Here is a 9,958-nt window from a genome sequence, read left to right as displayed (position 1 = left end):
AATGAGACAAATGAAACTTTCTAGGGTAAGGGGCAAAGGTCTCAGCTTGGGCCTATACCCCATCAGGAAGATCTGAATGGGAGTGGACAGTAGGCTACAGTGACTGGGAGGTAACGGAGCGGGATTCAGAAGGGACCTGGGAAATGGAAGGGATCTAGATGGAATCAATGAGTGGTGATGTAGGGTGGGGGCAGGTACAGACAATGAGGGCTAGAGGTTAGAGGGTCAAGGTAACAGAGAATTGGAGATTGAGGTAGGGTCAAAGTCACAATGCAAGGACAGTTGAAAGGATTATTTACTGGGAAGGGCCAAGTGCCCCAGGCCAATGCCTGGGACCTGGGCCAGGTGGAAAAGTCCAGGGCCTTTTTGGAGGTCATCATTAGTACCCCATCACTCTCAGATGTTCTTGCAAGAGGATGATAGGAAAAAGAAGGCCTTTATCTATCCAGAAAGATAGTAACAATCTGAGCACACACTCCAAGGCATTTCTGGGACCCTTGCCAGTTTTCTTATTTGGCAATATAAAATACTTGGAGATGTTGGTGTATCTGTATTTCAAACATAATTGGAAAAGTTTGAGGTAAGAATACTTGAAGGTATTAGGTTAGCAAGAAACTCTGGTCAAAAAGTGATGTTCAAAAAGTGCCAGTTCTGGAAATCAAGAATATAGTGTGATATAGAGTGTGGAGGGCTGGACTTGGAGGCAGGAAGACCTGAGTTAGAATCCTGCATCAAACATTTAACAGTTTGATTTTGGGTGTCACTTAAGCTCTTTGGGCTTCAGCATCCTCACCTGTAAAATGTGAGGATTAAACTAGATGGTCTCTCAGGCCATGCAATCATTTAATCCTAAGGACCTCTAAGATCCCTTCCAGCTCCAGAACAATGAACCTATGCTCCTGTAATCCCTTCTGAATTGCTAATTAATTTATGAAATTATGAAATGGGACAGGCATGCTTGGTTCTTTGGGTATTCGTGAGGAAAGACCTTAATGGTAATTGAAGGTGAGGCTCAATCACACTTTCATGAGGCACAGAGGGTACAGGGGTGAACAGCAAAGAAAATACGAAGACAAGTAATGAAAGGGGTACAGAAACAGGTGGCATGAGGACAGGGATAGAGTGGTGGAGGAAGCCAGGCAGCATGGGAAACAGGGAGGAGGAGAGGCATAGAGAATCACTGAAGGAATCATGGATTAGAATTAGGAGCAGTTGGCAACATGGACTCAGATGGAGATGGAAAAGGGATTGCAGGACAGGAATTTGGGGTTCCATTTTTATAGGATTTTTTTTGGGGGGACAGATTAAGTCTTATCTGTGCCACCTTGAGTTCATTTAACCTTTCCAGATTATCTCAAAGTTGTCAGTAAGACTTTAAAGTTAATGTCCATATCATCTCAAAGTTATCAGTAACATTTGGCCGTCTGCTGGTCTTACTGCAGATATAGGAAATTTGTCAGCAATTTACATATAATAAGACCAAAAGGTTCTGACAGCAAAGTCTAGATGGCTTCCTCTAATTTTACACATACTACCAGAATGTGATTTTTGGTTAATATATGGTACAGTTTGCAAATTATGCTCCTTTGATATTTGGGATTGTCTGTACATGAGTTCTAGGTTCCCCTTTGTGATCTTACTTCCTGTTATTGATACTTTAGACTGGCTACCTATAAACTTACTAACTGTACTGACTAAAAGGTAGGGTGATGGTTAGGGGGAGAAGAACAAGATACAATTTTAACATACCCATATGTGTTAACATATGGGGATAACATAATGCCTCAGTCAGGAATGAGTTCTGGACTTATCTAAAAATGATCAGGAGCTGAAGACCTTTCTAGGATTCAATGACTCTGATTAGGATTTTATGTGGCACTGATGAGGATGGGATCTAGACCCCAAAAAGGAAAAACCCTGGACTTTCCCCCACGGCCAAATCTTTGGTGGTCCCCTGAGGCTATAATCCCATCAACTGGCCTTTCATTGTGGCTCCACCCAGTCTCCCAATTCTGTTACCCTTAATCTAGCCTAGTTCTCCATTGTTTTACCTTCCTATGACCCCCAGCCATTTCCCACCCTTAATCCTAGCTAGGCTCCTTCTCCCTTGGCCATGTGGTCCAGGTCCCAGGAGTTCTGTTCACCCCAGTTTACTGGCCATTCCCATCCAGATCTTCCTTAGACCCCTCCTCCAGTCACCCCAAACTACTTGGCCATTCCTAGATCCCTTCCACAGTCTTTCTGTATATAAGGTCCAACTTGTCTCCATTAAGGTGCTCAGATTCTCATAATCTAGCCAATAGCTCACAAATGTTCAGATTCCTTAGGAGTCTGGCCAATATGGCGGATCTTTAATAAACCTTGTCTTTGGCTGAAAGAGGGCTTGGGTCTAATTCTTTTGGGCAGGACCCACTTGTGATTTTGGGGTCCCAGCAACCCTAAACCCCTAAACCTCATCAGCACCATTTGAAGATCATTGGAGCAAGAAATCTGAGCAGACTTTTAAAGAAATTGAGGCAAAATGATACAGTGGAAAGAACGTTGCATTTAAGATTATAGGAAGAACCTAGATTCAGTTCCCAGCTCTGCCACTTAACCTGTGCATTTATAGGAAAATCACTTATTCTTTCTAGTCCTCAGTTTATTTATCTGAAAAATGAGAGGATTGGACTAGGTTGCCTTCAAAGTTTGTCTCACTGAGTGAAAAAAGTTATCCTGTCCATAAACTGGAATTTGAAGATTTGAAATGGGCTATGACTGATAAGTTCTGAGACAATGTATTAGACCTTGATTCTAAGTGTAACAGGTTTCAAACTTGGAGCACCCTGTATAATATCTCCCAATTAGTGGACATAAAAATGACTTTACTCTGCATGCCTGGGTGAAGGGCAGAATAGGTGTGATAGCTTTGGCAAGAAGAGACATTCTTCATTCCTTCTTCAAGAATGATACATAGTTATAGACTTTTCAAAAGAGAGACCCATAGAAAGAAAAAAGAAAGACTTTGGAAAGCAGAAAGTGGTTAGACAAGCTGACACCTTGTCCCTTATTTCTAACTTGTATCCTTAGAGACTTCAGGAAATTTTCCTTTGGGTGAGATTGGGGCCTCCTTATACTGCATAGTACTTTAAAATTTCTTTTTTTGCTCTCTGCTTGGATAAATTGGGCAAATAAATTGAATAAATTACTGACTTTTCACTCTTTGAGATGGTCTTTTATGTAACTAGTATTTGGTGGGAAGGAGTCATGCATCTAAGAATAAGCTTTGACTAACCTCCCTTATTAAGAAATAGTAGCTAGGAAAATGACTTGAACCTAAAAACCATGCCCTTTGACCAACAATTTTTAGGGGAAAAAATAAATATAATTCTAATTTGGTCCCACTCTGAGAGGAAAACAGAGAGACAGTCTCACGGCTTCTTCTCTTGCTCCCCTAAAAGAGGAATTTCAGTCCCTCTTGGAGAAGGGTGGGCAAGATTTCAGAGATATCTGTTTCTCCCCATAAGCTACATTTAGATACTCCACATGAATATACACATTTTATATGGGCAACATATCCATCTTATACCTATATGGACATAACAATAATTGATATATTCTGTCAAGCACTAAGTTGGATATTGCAAGTTAGAAATGGATAGTAATCGATCATAAGCGCTAACAGATAGGGATGACCAACTTGGTTATAGATTCCTCATCTTATAGAGCCTTCCTATCAGATGGGCAGCTAGGTGGCACTGTAGATAGAATGCTGGGCCTGGAATCAGGAAGACTCATCTTCCTGAATTCAAATTTGGCCTCACGTACTTAGTAGCTGTGTGACCCTGGGCAAGTCACTTAACCCAATTTGCTTCAGTTTCCTCATCTGTAAAATGAGCTGGAGAAGGAAAGGGCAAACCACTCCAGTATCCTTGCCAAGAAATATTCTTTTCACTGTATCATTATGCCTCAATTTCTTTAAAGGTATACTCAGATGTCTTGCTCCAATGATCTTCAAATGGTACCAGACAAAATCCCAGAGTCATTGAATCCTAGAAAGGTCTTCATCTCCTGATCATTCTTTAGGAATCTTTGCCAAGGAAATTTCCTGAAGTCTCTAAGGATACAAGTTAGAAATAAAGGATAAGGTGCCAGCTTATCTAGGCACTTTCTGCTTTCCAAAGTCTTTCTTTTTTCTTTCTATGGGTCTCTTTTTGAAAAGAATTTATAACTATGCATCACTCTTGAAGAAGGAATGAAGAATGTCTCTTCTTTCCAAAGTTATCACACCACTCCAGTATCTTTGCCAAGGTCACAAAGAGTTGGACATGACCAAAAATTACTGAACAGATTCCTAACAGAAGCTTTTGTCACTATGGAAAGGGTGCAAATCATATATGAAAGACAGGGGAAAGGGTCTATGATAAAAGGATATTTTGAGATCAGGCTGCTCAGAGAAGTGTTAGACTAAGTAGGAATCAAAAAGATTAAAACTATACTGCTGCATCCCCAAAGAACTCAGAGCTCAGAGCTGGAAAGTTTCATTCGGACCCTGATGAACATGCAGGGAACCCTGAGACCTAAGAAGAAGATCCCAAGGGAGTAGCCTTCTAGTGCATGAATATATGCCATCAGGAGTGGAACTACATGTTTTGATGTGTGCTTGCTGATATTAAGGCAAGAACCTCACATATCTACTGATATATGATTTGGAACCTTGGAGAATGGGGAAGATGTGAAGACTAACAAGTCCAGACTGAGCAACTAACTAGTTGCTAAAGGCCTATCACCTACCTAGGGTCTCATGTCAGAAGAGCATAGAGAAAAGCAAAAAAAAAAAAAAAAGATATGACACAACATTCACTGTCCTTAACTTGAGCCAGGGGAATAATTCCTACTATAAATAGAAAGCACAGGGTAATAGAAAAAGCTGCTCAATACTGAGTATTTGAATAATCTGGTAATCTTGACAGTCTATAAAATAGCCCTGCCTAGTGCAGGGTCAGGGCTCTGCAAAGATAATGTATCACAATCACCTGATGCTCATAGTGGAGGCTAGTTGGACTGCCTAATGAACAGGAATGCAGGATCAATGTAGAAAGGAGGAAACAGGCTGTAAGAGGGGCCCTTCCACCAATTGCAAGCTGAAAGTTGATGTCTCAAAATAGTTTGAATAGGAATACTATCTGAGTGAGGAAGAACCTGTAGTTTACTACTTTCTTGAGAACTAAAGAAGTTTACCCAAAACACCCTGATCTAAGAGGAATCTCTGCCTATGAAGTCAATCAATCAGTCAACAAGCATTTATTAAGCCCTTACTATATATCAGATGTGGAACACACTGAAGATACAGAGAAAGACAAAAATCATCCCCACGTTCAGGGAACTTACATTCTAGTGAAGAGACAACATGTAAATAAATAGGTACAGAAAAGATGCATATGGAGTAGAAGGAGGCTCAAGTGGCCAGAGGGATGTACTGGGAAAAGTCTCTTGTAAAAGGTGGCATTTAAACTATCTTGAAAGAAGCTAGGAATGCTAAGAGGTGGTGCTGAGGAAGGAGTGCAATCAAGCCATGGGAGGCAGTCAGTGTAAAGGCATAGAATAAAGGGATTGGCTGAAGAGAGGTCAGATAGTAGTATGTATATAAAGCATGATGCATGCAATTCAGATATGTGATATTATACTCTCTATTGTTCAATAGTTTCAGTTGTATCTGACTCTGTGCCCTCATTTGGGATTTTCTTGGCAAAGATTCTGAAGTAGTTTGCTATTTTCCTCTCCAGCTCATTTTACAGATGAGGAAACAGAGGCAAACAGGGTTAAGTGACCTGCCCATGGTCACACAGTAAGTATCTGAAGCCAGATTTGAACTCAGGAAGATAAGTCTTCCTGACTCCAGGCCCAGCACTCTATCCACTGAGCCACCTACCAGTTCACTATGCTCAGTACTTTTGCATATGACTTGGGAGGCAGAATGGTACAGTGGTAGAGTAGAAAGAGCATTGACTCTATAATTAGGGGAGCTCATTCATAGCCATATTCACCTTCTTTCTATTCCTTTATCTACCAGCTCCATGCCTTTGCACTGGATATCCCCCATACCTAGAAGGTAGTCCCTCCTTACCTCTGCTTCCACAGAATCCTTGTCTTCTGTCATGATTCAGCTCAGGCATCATCTTCTTCATGAAGCCCCTCCTGATCATATACATAAAGGAGGGTGTACCTCTCTCTTTCACATGAGATTGTATTTCTGTGTGTGTGTGTGTGTGTGTGTGTGTGTCTCCCTCTGTCTCTCTCTCTTGCTCTCTCATTGTCTCTCTCTGTCCATATGTGTGTATTGCATAAGTATATATGTATGTGTGTGTATACATGCACACACACACACACACACACACACACACACTTATATATCTCAAATGGAGAGACACAGAGAGAGAGAGAGTTTGTTTCATTCAGTTGTTCAGTCATGTCTGACTCTTCATGACCCCATGGACCATGCTGTTCATGGTGTTTTCTTGGCAAAGAAACTAGAGAGGTTTGCCATTTCCTTTTCCAGTGGATTAAGGCAAACAGAGGTTAATGACTTATCCAGGCTCCCACAGCTAATAGGTGTCTGAGGCCAGATTTGAACTCAGTTATTCCTGGCTCCAAGACCAGTGCTCTATCCATTGAGCCACTTAGCTACCAAATATATGTATATGTATATGTATATGTATATGTATATGTATATGTATATGTATATGTATATGTATATGTATATGTATATGTATATGTATATGTATATGTATATGTATATGTATATGTATATGTATATATACACACACATATACATACATATACACATATACACACATGTATAGGTATACATACATATATGTATACATGCATACACATATATACACATATACATATATGTATATATGCATACACACACATATACACACACATGCATACCATTTTTACTAAATATTAATATTATATATACATATATTTGTATTTATTGTTTTTTTATTATATACATATATAATATGTACTTTTTAATCTCCCCCATTAGAATGGCTCATTGTAAGTAGTGATTGTTTCATTCATGTCTTTGTATCCATAAAGTTCTTAATCTTTTTATTGATTGGCTTATGAATGGTTGATTGTAGTGCAGCAATATGAAGGGGAACAAGCTGAGACTAAAAAGATAGTGTAGACTATAGAGGGGGACTTGAATGATAGCCAAAGTGGTTTGACCTTTACTTGGTGGGCCATTGGGAGTCAGTAAAGATTTTTTGAGCAGAGAAATTACATATTCATGAAAATATTGAACTTCATATTTTGTTTTTATTATATTTTGTCATCAGTTTTCTCTTCTGTAAAATGGATCAGATGATCTAAAAAAAGATTCCTTCCAGCCCTAAAGTTCTATGATAGTATGAAATAGTATTGATGGAATACTTCAACTAGCCTGTTGCTAAAAAATAAAATATTCACATGCACATTTATAGACAATATAGAATTTATACTAAACATCATACCCAGATCTTGAAACTATTAAATACCACTAGCATGGAATCATAGAAAGAGCAGTGGAATCTATGTCATCACAGCTCCCCAGGAAGCTGATCCCTGTGCCTCTTCCACGTAGGGAACTAAGCCAATGGCACCTTGCACACACTTGTAGGTATGGGACTCATTGGCCAGCTCCTTTACAGTTGCAAGTAGTTTTATGGAAAACAGTTTTTCTATTCATAAGTGGATTCCACATTGTAAATCATAAAACAGGACAAAATCAATTTATATTTTACTGAACAAAGCAAGAGAAGTGATTCTTACCATCTAAACTAAAAACATTCTACCTTTGCTAAATAACAAAATAGCTTTCTTGTAACTAGATGGTCATGGCTATGTTTGCTACTTTGTACACATTTAAATGCACACATTTAAAAAGAAAATGCTGCTACGAATTCTATGACTGTTTCCAGCGTGTAGTAGTGCAATATAAATACTCCAGGGACTATTCACAAGTGTCTCACTCAGGCACAGAATTGTGCAATGGTTATTACCCAGATTAGTTACCATCCAACCCACAGATGGGAACTTCTGTGAGATTCTGACTGATTTCATTCAATTGTGGCTAAGACGGAGGCGGAGAGAAGGGGGTTAGCTGAGGGCCTGCTCTATTTCTGTCCCACCACATTAGACCCTCTCATCAAAGGAGTAAAGAATGAGGAAATGATTTGCAATCTGAGTTACTGAAGCACAATGTGTATGTATATAAGTATGTGTATAAATAAGAAAGCAAAGAAGATGTAATGGGACCTATCCTGCCAACACTATCCAGTGTTCTTTTTTATGTAGGACAGGAATTTTGTGGAAAGCTGAATTTTGTTTTCCACTTATTCTCCACCTTTCTACAACATATTGCTTAATGCCCTATGCACAGTGAGTAATTACTATACTGCTGTTCACTGACAAATCTTTATTTTTTTTAATTGGCTTTGAAAGGAATAATTCTGAAAAAAAATTTATCAAAGTAGTTATTCTTCTACAAGTGTTAACTTAAAGGACTTAATTATCATATGATGCATACAACAATAATCACCAAATTTAATACATTAGAAACCATAAAATAATTTTTTTAATCCTTTTAGGTTCATTGAACTAGGTCAACGTTTTACCAGCAGAGGGAGCTAATGAACCATCTTTTGTATTTAATGTTTCTATTGAATACTATTCCTTGATCATTTCTTATATATGTCGCCTTTCCATACAGCAATATGTAAGCTCTCATTTTACCAGTTTCCTTATAAAATAGACTTAATTCATCAAACTTCAATAAATGGAAATAAGAAGCTTTCTTTCTTAAAAGCTGTGAATGTAGCAGAAGATTGTACTTAATTTAGAAAGCGGTAAGGAATTTATTTTCCTAATCCTTAAATTATGAGGGAGGTATTATATACTTTCAATAACTTATATATAGAGAGGCACATTCAACCTATTTAATGGAGGCAGTATAGTATAGTGGACAGAGCACTGAATTTGGAGTAAGAAGACCTGTCTTTAAGTCCTGGTTCTATCATTTACCACCTATGCAAACTTTGGCAAATTTTATAAGAACAGTAACAACAGAATAAATTAAAACTCAGTGGGAATAGGTCAAGGTATATGTCATTCTAGTCATCCTATCTGCTACTGGAGTTGTACCAAAAATATTTTAAGTTAGTCTACAGAAGATGAGCTTATATCACTATATCTTTATCCAGTTATTTTAAAAAGTCATATTGCCCGTGCAATAGTCTGCAGAACATTAAATATAAGACTGCATGATAATAACTTGTCCTCAAGCTGTTCATATCTGAACTCCATAAAATATAGGAAGATAAAAGAAAAAATAATAATAGTCTTCAAAAATCAACACATAAGCAGAGCTAGATATGGAACACAATATAGAATGATTGCCTATAATAACCTCAATATAACACAACCATAAAAATTTAAGAATGTTTTTAATAGATTCTGCCACACTTAATACTCAGTCTCCAAACTACATGAAATGAAAACCTTTCAAAATGTAGAGACTTAAGTCAAAGCCATACTGGAACAGCATGATGAACATATCATCCCCTTTATCATGTTGGCTACTGGCATTGTCCTGACAATGCTTCCAATGGACCTACAGAAGATGAACTTACATCCAAATATTTTTATTCAATGACACAAAGCAGTCACTGGCAAAAGTTTGTAGAATATTAAACATAAAATAATAATAGCAGGATAGTAATTTGACCCATGATCTTTTTTATCTAAATTAAACTAGAAAAGATGAGTACACAATAATAATAAGACTTTGAGTTTGAATTAGAGGTCATGGGTACTTACACACTTGAATTTTCCCTAAGCAAGATGTACTAGGCATGAAGTTGTCAAGGAGAAAGCTGTGGTTGTATGTGCTAAGCCTTACTGGCATTCTGAAGTCAGAACTTAATAG

Source organism: Phascolarctos cinereus, unplaced genomic scaffold, assembly GCF_003287225.1.
Source record: "Phascolarctos cinereus isolate Bilbo 61053 unplaced genomic scaffold, phaCin_HiC Scaffold_1;HRSCAF=81, whole genome shotgun sequence".
Taxonomy (NCBI): domain Eukaryota; kingdom Metazoa; phylum Chordata; class Mammalia; order Diprotodontia; family Phascolarctidae; genus Phascolarctos; species Phascolarctos cinereus.
The sequence above is the reverse complement of the archived record's forward strand: the minus strand, read 5'-3'. Positions refer to the sequence as shown.